Source organism: Chlorocebus sabaeus, chromosome 7, assembly GCF_047675955.1.
Source record: "Chlorocebus sabaeus isolate Y175 chromosome 7, mChlSab1.0.hap1, whole genome shotgun sequence".
In the NCBI taxonomy this organism is placed as follows: Eukaryota; Metazoa; Chordata; class Mammalia; order Primates; family Cercopithecidae; genus Chlorocebus; species Chlorocebus sabaeus.
Window position 1 is genome coordinate 38,319,438 of NC_132910.1, and position 7,630 is coordinate 38,327,067.

The window sequence follows — 7,630 nt, forward strand, 5'->3', positions numbered from 1 at the left end:
TTCCATGACAGAATGCTCAGGACATGCTGACTGTATAAAAACACAAGTTGGATTCAAATGTGAAGTAAATTCTAACTATTTGAAAAAAGAATAAACTGCCTTTGGCAAACAAACCCTGAAAGCAGCTCTGGCCATCTAACCTCCCTGGAGGTTGCGTATAAGGGGTCAGCACAGGGCGTATTTACACACAGCCCTGCAGAGAATGGACACTGAGGAATGGGAAAGGTCTCTGGAAGGCAAGGTGTTCCCAGCTTGAATGATGCAGAGGTGTGGTCAGGCTGAGGAGGAAGGGAGGAGGGAGACAGCTAACACTTTCTGAGCACTTCTCAGGGGTGACAGAGGTGGTGATATGGTTTGGCTGTGTTCCCCCACACCCAAATCTCATCTTGAATTATAGCTCCCATAATTCCCATGTGTCATGGGAGGAACCTGCTGGAAGGTCACTGAATCAAGGGGGTGGGTGTTTCCCATGCTGTTCTCATGATAGTGAGTAAGTCTCTCAAGTTCTGATGGTTTGATAAAGAGGAGTTCCCCTACACATGCTCTTGCCTTTTCTGCCACCATGTAAGACGTGTCTTGCTTCCCCTTCGCCCTCCGCTGTGATTGTGAGGCCTCTCCAGTCATGTGGAACTGCGAGTCAATTAAACCTTTTTCCCTTATAAATTACCCAGTCTTGGGTATGTCTTAATTCACAGCATAAAAACAGACTAATACAGGTGGGGTAGGTGCTTTACACATATGTGGCTATGTCTGATGAAACAGAATTTTATTTACTTATTTAGTAAGAGAAGGTGTCAGGGGTGTCTGTCTACATAATGTCCAAAAGCCCCTTAGTCAACCTTTTTTTTTTTGACACGGAGTCTCACTCTGTCACCCAGGCTGGAGTGCAGTGGTGCGATCTCGGCTCACTGCAAGCTCTGCCTCCTGGGTTCACGCCCTTCTCCCGCCTCAGCCTCCCAAGTAGCTGGGACTACAGGCACCCACCACCACACCCAGCTAATTTTTGGCATTTTTAGTAGAGACGGGGTTTCACCGTGTTAGCCAGGATGGTCTCGATCTCCTGACTTCACAATCCGCCCACCTCAGCCTTCCAAAGTATCAACCTTCTTTGTTCCCAGGAAGAATCACTTGAATGGCCCTTTTTAGTTATACAAATTTAAGGTTTGTATAAGCACCTCCATTCCTGATGAGGATGGTATAAGCACCCCCATTCCTGATGAGGTGGTGTGACAGCAACTTTTGTGATTGCTGGGTACTCAGTGCTGATAGACGGGAGGGGGCTAAATATGCATAGCAGCCTTAAGGAGCCTCCTGGGGGAAGGAGAAAGGTGACCTTGGCCACTCCTCTTTTAAAATGTAGTGTTGGCCAGGCACGGTGGCTCACGCCTGTAATCCCAGCACTTTGGGAGGCCGAGGCAGGCAGATCACGAGGTCAGGAGATCGGGACCATCCTGGCTAACACAGTGAAACCCTGTCTCTACTAAAAATACAAAAAATTAGCCAAGCGTGGTGGCGGGTGCCTGTAGTCCCAGCTACTCGGGAGGCTGATGCGGCAGAATGGCATGAACCCAGGAGGCAGAGCTTGCAGTGAGCGGAGATCGTGCCACTGCACTCCAGCCTGGCCGCCTGGGTGACAGAGCAAGACTCCGTCTCAAAAAAAAAAAAAAAAAAAGAAACAGTGTGGTGTTATCAGAATTTCTCAGAAGAATTAGGATGTTTCCAACTGAGGTCAGCTGGTTCTAATATGCACCAGGAAAGACAGGGGTTTCTTGCCTGATGACAGGTTCCTCTGTGTCCAGTCACCCCGGACAGATGCCACAGGACACAATGACTAAGTATATGGATGTGACCTGAAGAGAAGTCATCTTGAGAGCCCAGGCTTGGACACCGCCATGTTGTGTGCGAGGACTGGACCAGAAGGGACATGGTGGCAATGGATAAAGGCCCACTGGACTGGGTGGGGCCAATCCATCAAAAGGTCCCAACAGAAACAACAGCAGTGATCCCAGGGCCTACCAGCGGGCTGGTCAGGCTTTTCCAAGTTTTTCCCCAGCTGGAGATGGGAAGGAGATTTCCTTGAGAAAAGTAAGGTTCTCGGTCAATTTGTAAAGAAGATTTCAAATACAGGATCGCAGACTTCTTGCCCTTATTGGCAAGTAGAGATTCAAATGATTAATTAGAAAACTTTAAAAAGCATGATCAACTTTACATCCCAAGCCAGTGAGGCAGATCATGAGATCCCACTTAATCCTCACATTTATTCTAGGAAGTAACAAAGGCCCATTGGGGCCATATTATTTGTCCAAGATTATTAAGCAGGTAAATTATAACATTGGGATTTAAATTTCAATCTAATTCTCCACCTGTCCTTGTTTCCTTCCCTGGAGCACACTGAAGTGGAAGCAATGAAAAGCAGTCAATAGCAAGACCATGCGGAAAAGACTGGCAACCACTTAGGCATAGCTCATAGCCAAACACCACTATTTGACTTAAGGATGGAGAAATAAACTAATCCCTAATCTCTAATAGTATCTTCTATTCTCACACACTTAAAAGGCATCTACATATGTTTAATATGCATTCACCTTCATTTTGAGATCCAGTTTTACAAATCACAGGAAGTATTTCATGTACTTGCAGCCTCTGCAAGTAGAATTTGGGGTGAACGATACTCCTCAGGAAAACCAACAGAAAAGGTTAGGAATGTAAAGTCTGAGGGGAAAGTGCCAAAAGAAAAGGTAACCAGACTTGGCTGTGGAACTGTTTCCCACGCTCTGAAAGGTAGCACAGGGGAAAACTTCTAGAAGCTTGAAGGACCGAAAAATCCTACAGGTTCAAAAAGAGTTTACATAAATTCATGAGAGATAAATCTGAAACAGATATAAAGGAAATTGGCAGTAATGGAAAAAGTAGACTGTCTACTCAGACATGATACAAGGTAAAAAGCCAAATTCACTATTTTTCTTAAACTCAACAATAAAAACACTATCACTTCCCAGAAAAAAAATACAAAATACTTGAAAAAAAAGTGATCAACATCTTCTATGGTTGTAAAGTCCCTTCCAAAACTCATGTTGACATTTAATTGCCATTTTAACAGTGTTGAGAAGTGGGCCCTTTAAGAGGTAATCAGGTCATGAGGGCTCTGGATAGATCAATGCTGTTATCGAGGGGAGAATGGCTTCGTCAGAGTGGGAATGCCATGTGATGCCTTCTGACATGTTATGATGCAGCAAGAAGGCCCTGGCCAGATGTGACCCTTTGGGAAGCCCATGATTTTGGGTTTCCCAGCCTCCAGAACCATGAACCAAATAAATCTCTTTTCTTTACAAATTACTTTATCCATGATACTCTGTTATAGCAGCAGAAAACAGCCAGGCGTGGTGGCTCACACCTGTAATCCCAGCACTTTAGGAGGCTGAGGCAGAAGGATCACCTGAGGTCAGGAGTTCAAGACCAGCCTGACCAACATGGTGAAACCCTGTCTCCACTAAAAATACAAAAGTGAGCTGGGCATGGTGGTGGGTACCTGTATTCCCAGCTACTCGGGAGGCTGATTCAGGAGAATCACATGAACCTGGGAGTCGGAAGTTGCAGTGAGCTGAGATCATGCCATTCCACTCTAGCCTGGGCAACAGAGCAAGACTCCATCTCAAAAAAAAGAAAAGAAAAAGAAAAAAAAAAGAAAAAAAGAAAAGGAATTAGGACATCACCACTAGTTTTTTTAGCTTTTTGTTTTTTTGAGACAGGGTCTCATTCTGTCACCCAGGCTGGAGTACAGTGGTGCTATTATGGCTCACTGAAGCATTGACCTCTGGAGCTTAGGTGATCTTCCCACCTCAGCTCCCAAGTAGCTGAGACCACAGGCGCACACTACCATGCCTGGCTAATTTTTATATTTTTGGTAGAGATGGGATTTCTCCATGTTGCCCAGGCTGGTTTTGAACTCCTGGGCTTAAGCAATCCGCCCACCTCAGCCTCCCAAAGTGCTGGGACTGCAGGTGTAAGCCACTGCACCTGGCCATCACTACTACTTTTTTGTTTAAGTACAGTGAAATAAGGTAACATGTTTTGCATAACAAGAATAAACAATTTTAAGGTGAATAGCCCCAGCTTGTAAGAGCTGAGTGAAAGACACATTCTCATATACTGCTGGTGGGAAAGAAAATTCATATAACCTTTCTGGGTAAAGTCTGGCAATATGTACTAAGAGCCTTTGTTTATCAAGAAGATGTTTTAATAAACAAACTTCAATATTGGCGATGATTTATTATTTCTTTTCGCTCTGTTGCCAGGCTGGAGTGCAGTGGCACTATCTCGGCTCACTGCAACCTCCGCCTCCTGGGTTCAAGTGATTCTCCTGCCTCAGCCTCCTGAGTAGCTGGGACTACAGGCGCCACCACGCCCAGCTAATTTTTTTTGTATTTTTAGTCGAGTTTTTTTGTATTTTTAGTAGAGTTTCACCATGTTGGCCAGATGGTCTCCATCAAGAGTCTCCATCTCTTGACCTCGTGATCTGCCTACCTTGGCCTCCCAAAGTGCTGTGATTACAGGTGTGACCCACCACGCCCAGCCAAGATTTATTATTTCTTTGGGGCAGATGTTCCTATTTATAACAGTATCATTATTTATAAATGCATTCCTATTTATAACAGCATATTTATAAAAGCAGAAAACTGGGACAACTTAAATGTCCAAAGAGAGACTGATTAAGTAAATTATAGTACAACCATACAATGAGGTCATATGGAGCTTTTTTTAATGTAGGCAGGAGAGGTACAGTGGCTCACTCCTGTAACCCCAGCACTTTGGGAGGCCGAGGTGGGAGGATCACTTGAGCCCAGGGGTTCGAGACCAGTCTGAGCAACATAGTGAGACTCCATCTCTATTAAAAAATTTTTTTAAATTAGCCAGTCCTGGTGGTGTGCACCTGCAGTCCCAGCTACTCAGGAGGCTAAGGGGGGAGAATCACTTGAGCTTGGGAGGTCTAAGCTACACTGAGCCATGATCACACCACTACACTCCAGCCTGGGTGACAGACTAAGATCCTGCCTCAAAAAATAAAAATTTAAAAATTTTTTAAAAAGTAAACCTTTTAACAAGGAGAAATACTTATAAGATTAAACATGATCATTTTTTATTATTGATAGGCAAACAGAATGTTCCTAGCCATGTTAGAATAATAAGCAACTAAATGGAGAAACTCCAAAATTTTCATAATGATTGCTGCTGCATGCTAAATTAGCGATGCTTTGATCTTCTTTATATTTTTTGTACTATCTGCTATCTTTGAAATGGCTGGCAATTACCATTTTTATAATTGAGAAAAAAAGGAACTGAAGGAAAAGGAATAAAAATAGAGGGAGTCGTGGTTATTTCCAGTAACTCCTACAGGCTGATAACATCCTGATGACTCTATGAGGAGCTGGACTGTTGAGATGACTCAATTGTCTTTGTTCTTAGGATTTTACAAGGGAGCCTAATAAATACCAAAGCTCCCAGTAAGAGATGCCTGCAGAAAATGAAATGCAAGGACATGAGGAGAACGGACAGGCCAAATCAGGACCTAGAGGACAAGTCAGGACCTAGAGAAGGGTGGTAGATGGGACTGCAAAGTGTTTAGCCTGAAACGGCACCTGCTCCACCTTCAGGATAAAATGACCAGAAGGTAAAACAAAGCATCTTGCCAGCAAAACTAACTGGAAAGACTTGTTTACTCTGCACTGGTAGCATTCTATTTATAGGAATATTTGTGGTCCTTTCCCAACAACCTTTTCTGACCGCAGCTCATCAGATCAGATGTTACTAAGTTTATAACCATAAATTCTCATCGCCTATTGAAATCCTAGAATTATGAGAAGAAAATGTATTACAAGTTGTAATAAATGAGATTCATGGGTTTTGTCAGCCATGAGAGCAAACTACTGATACTGATTTTCTATGATAATGACTGCCATTTGTTGAGTCTTTCCTAAACATACTACCTAAGGGACCTATCACAGGGTCTTCCACGTACCAGGCCCTGTGACAGGTCCCTTAGGTAATTCATTTCCTTCTCTCAACAACCTTATCAAGTAGGTACCATTATTACCTTCATTGATTCATGAGTGAAGAGAGGCTGATTGCAATTAAGCAACTTACCACAGACTAAGGTAGTAAACCGCACGGCAAGACGGTAGAGGTTGACTCCCGAGCCTATACTATATATGAAAAGTAAAATAATAAAAGTTCATGGGTTTCACTTGTATAAAATATTATTCTTGCCACTCAAACTAAACCACATCCTGATTACTACTACTCACCTTGCCAACCCTAAACCTTTAATTCATGTGCCTTTCAAGGTCTAAATACAGGTGCATGGAAAACATGTTAACTGGCATTCTGAAAGAATAATATCCATGCTGAAAGGGTAGTATTTTAATTTATAGGTCTGAATAACTTTTATTTTGAAATAATTACACGATTAAAACATTCATGGCCTTAAATACAGAAAATTTTCCCAGCACTCATCCTAGGTTCTAAACTACTTTATAGTGGACTCCCTAAAAGAATACATAAGCAAAACAGATCCTTCACCACATCAGCCAACAGCCCCCTAGAAAGGAGATGAAACCAGAGCAAATGAGACATTTTTCATTAATAGCAAAGTGGTTATTCATCCTTTCCTTTTACTTTCTAAACAGAGGTTCAACCCTAAGGCCATAACTACAAAGGAACAGAAGTATTTTTCTTCATCCTCAATTGCTAGGCCAGGAGGATATGCACCCAGCACTCTAGACAAAACTAATCCGAACAAAGAGTGTTGTTGAGCTCAAGCATTTCTTAGGAAAACTAGAGATCAATCCCAGCCATCTGGTATAAACTTCCAGCCTTCTCATCTGACCATTTCTAGCTACTATGCCTATGGCATTTTAAGTGCTCAGTAAATATTAGCTATTATGGCAATCGTTGTTATTAATAACATCTGTTTCATCTAACCCAGAAAATAACAAGGTCAGAATCAAAAAAAAGAAAAAAAGACTACTCCTTTGCTCCTGCTTCCAATTTTCTGATTTGTTTTCCAAAGCCTTTTTTAGTAAAACTTAGAAATTTCTTTCAAATACTAAAAGGGTCATGAGAAAACAAAAATACATATATACGTATGTGATCTCATGATAAATGAAGGCCACCATTAGGAAATAACTCTCCTCTTGGTTTGAAGGAAGTTATGTGAGCTATTTCTCTACTTGTGTAAAGTAATTCCACAAACTGCAGTGCTAGAATTCTGACACTCCCCTGGGTACACCTGAGTTTTGATGCAACAGAGCACCTGGGGAAGGAGGTGGCAGTGCAGGTGAACCAGGCTAGGAAATGTTTGGTCATTTGTTGGGTTCACAGTATGCTTGTCTTACCTGTTCTACATAGTTGGTGAGAGTGGGAGAGTAAATTTAAATTCCAACAGGAAATAGATATACAGTGAGCAATCTCTAAAACAGTAGAGAGAGGGAATTTTCTTCTGGCACTTGAAAGGAGTTAATTTTATAGAGTTATTCTGATGTAGGAAAAAATGGCACTCGCAACTGAAGTCTACAAAGGCGACATCTATGTTTGAATGCTGTGAAAGTTTCAAAGTGAAAAGCAATCCCTTAGC